This window comes from Dipteris shenzhenensis, chromosome 20, assembly GCF_047967505.1.
Source record: "Dipteris shenzhenensis isolate YYH24624 ecotype China chromosome 20, Dip_SZ_1.0, whole genome shotgun sequence".
NCBI lineage: Eukaryota > Viridiplantae > Streptophyta > Polypodiopsida > Gleicheniales > Dipteridaceae > Dipteris > Dipteris shenzhenensis.
In genome coordinates this window covers 35,052,598-35,056,016 of record NC_141615.1, presented here as the reverse complement: position 1 = coordinate 35,056,016, position 3,419 = coordinate 35,052,598, and positions in this window count along the sequence as shown.

Below are 3,419 nucleotides of genomic sequence, written 5' to 3'. Positions count from 1 at the left end.
ACATGTATAACTGGCTAAGGTAGGTGAAGGCCAATGGAAGCTAGCCATGTGGCTAGGAAATGCCATGAAGGCTTGCTTATAGGCCAGGTAGAGGCAGCCAACCAACCCGAGTTGCACATCGGCGGGTAGGAATTGTGCCTCTGCTTTCAATGACTGTCTCTTCCCGTCCCTGCTTTCCAGGAGCTGCGCTTCTTCAATAGAGGATTTGCTTAAGAATATTAGGGGATGTTGCTGCCATAGAATGATCATTAGGGTATTGTATGGCTATAGCTCTATGTCTGTAATGATTTAACATCCTCTCTCTTCTATTTGCATGCAGCATGTTTGGTGTTGTTTTGTTCAAGCATGGGAGGAATGAAAGCTAGCTACAACGTGGTGCACTCAATCTCAAATGAGTGAAGAAGTGTTAGTGCTTGGGAAGGCACGCATTCCACTTCTATGTGGATGGAGCTTCTATCCTAACATTTTTTGACAAGCACGGACAATAATTGGCAGTCATCATCTTGAACCACCACTACTCAAGGCAAGGACCAGAAATACAACTACCATGACCATAGGTCTAGGCAAAGCTCTAGGCAAGAACCACAGCCAAACACAAGATGAAGGCAAGTCTGTATACTCTTCTAACTCTTCTATATAATCAAAGTCGGAATGCGATCGATAAAGGTAGGAGGTTTTGAAATTTGGTTTCAAAGCTAGACTGCAATTGATAAAAGTCAGAGATTTTGAAAAAGCTAGTGAGTATTGATGGAGCACAGTGAAGAGTTACAATCCATGGGTTTACCATCTTGAGGATATGCCAAACCTAGAAATCATGAAAGAGCTAGGTCCAAGCTAATGTTTATAGATGGAGCACTTTTTGGACCCCTAATGTCTCGTTAACTAGTATTGCTTATGTATAAAATGTAAAGAAATGCCAAACTGTCATGTCATGATGCTTGATGATTAGACTATGGATGCTTTTGAGGTATTTGAGGCTTTGTAGTTATGATATGGATCTACTTTATTAAATTTATCTCAACAATATCATTCATCTTTTCAATAAAAAATGTTTGCTAGTATGATGAATGAGTAGGTCTCTTGCTATAGATCTCCAATAGCTCATCTTTGACATGTGCCAATTGTTTGAATATGAAGAGTGAGCCTAGATGAAGATCTCATCACTTTAGCTCTATAATAGAGACAAGTCAACCTTATAATTACTCTCTCTAATGTGAGAAAGTCTTCTAAAAAATGATCTCATGGTATACTATATTAACCCTAGGAAATACATATGAGGCGATTGAGGCCTCCCAATGTGGCAAGGTGGGATGGGAGCTAGTGAAGAGGATATTGAGATTTAGAAGAGGTTCCAGGGTTCATAAGGGGTTGAAGGGTTAGAAGGAGGATCAAAGGTTTAGGGTAGAGTACATGGCAGAGAACTCGTCTCCCTTGTAGATCATGGAGGTCAAGGGTTGAGGGACTGGAGGTTTAGGGAAAGCCTAGGAGTGGGAGAGGACGAAGGTGTAAGAGCATGGGGGAGGAGGATGGAGGAGGACAAGGGAGAAGGAGGGAGGAGGAGAAGGGAGGAGAAGGGAGAAGGAGGGAGGAGGAGAGGGAGGAGTTGGGAGGAGGAGATAGAGAGGATGGGTTGCAAGGTTGGAGGAGAGGGGAGGAGGAGTTGCAAGGTTAGGACACAATTTTGGATGTGGAGTGCAAGAAAGCATGGACACTTGGAGACAATTGCTTGGAATACCAAAGTAGAACTCAACACAATGTCCAAAAGAGTCTGGGCTTCATTCCATGATGGGGTATTTATATGCGCATATAGAAGTTGCATGTTGCATGTAGGAGTTGCATGTAGAAAATGAATGTAGGAGTTGCATGTAGGACTTGCATGAAGAACATGGATGTAGAATCACATGTAGGACTTGCAACATGTAGAACATGCATGTAGGATTCCTAAGAGAGATTATTCCTAGCATTATGCAAGTACAAGTGGAGCTTTGCTGCTACTCTACACACATATTCTGTGCTACCTAAGTCCATGTTGGTGCAAAGAAAATAGTATCCAAGTACTCTAGTATATCACTAAAAATGTCATTGGGCTTACTTGTTGTAGCCTCAATCATACCAATTTTGGGATAAAAGTTCTTATCAAGCTCATCCTCTCTACTTGCATAAGTAGTATATGCCACAAATTTGTGGTTTGCATCATAGGATGGTGGCCATCAGTCTTTTATATATGCCATAGGCTCCTTAAAAAACTATTAAAAAGAGAAAGTTGACTTTGTATTCAAATTGCTTCATTTCTTGGTAATGCTTTGAGTCTAGACACTAAATCTCTCTAAAGTGATTGTAAAAAGTTTTGGTCAACAAAATGCAATAAATTTTCCAATGAAATTTTCCAAAAGTATTCAACATTTCAACAAAACAATAAAGGCTCAATACACGGAATCCAAAGTTTTTAAGTTTTACATTCACAAGTGATGTTAGACTTCAAAATATATTAAATTCTTATCCAATAAAACTATAAATGTCCAAGGTATAAGGAAGTTTCCATGTATCAAGCATTGATGTTTCTTCAAGTCACCTTCTTACCTTCTTTCCATCCATTGAGCATCCACTATAAAGAAAAAATTGCTATCACCAAAGGCGATAGCAACATATTCTTGAATGTGCTTCAAGACATTGGATTTCACCATTTCGCATATTGTGTTGACTACATCACAATTCATAGGAATCCATATGTTATGAATATTTTCCCACTGCTTATAAATATATCAAATGTAACAAATACTACACACTACTTAATACCTTATTACTTAAATTTCCTTCCTAAATACACATCTAAAATGGTTCTCCCTTCTAGAAACCTTCTATGACATCCCAGGTCGGGTATAGAAGATTGAGAGGAGATCATCAAGAAAGGTCTCTTGCATACCATCAGAGTCTTTGTTTTATTGATGAAGACTAATCCAAAGAAGTAAATAAATAAAAAAGAGGGAACGAACCAACTTAGACTGACAGATTTTGAGATAAACATTGGTGATTGAATATTAGATCTCATTTTCATCCTAAATGCATCTATAGAGAATGGATCAAAATGACGTCATTTTAGACTATTAAACTTAGAAAGAGGAAGTGGGTTGAGGCTTCCATGTGCACCTTTTGTTCAAGGTACTTGGTAGCATGCCCTATAGAAAAGAATACTAGAATTTCTCAAGGAGGTAGGACTTCACCCTGAGAACTCTCCAATGTTTGAAATGAAAGCTAAATGTTTGTGTGACTCTTTCTAAGGGTTGGGTTTTGGATTTGGTGGAAGAAAATATATCTGCATAGTAACCAACCAATGACAAGCAAGATGTCAATCTCATGTCAATATGCTAATCTCTCTCTCTCTCTCTCTCTCTCTCTCTCTCTCTCTCTCTCTCTCACAC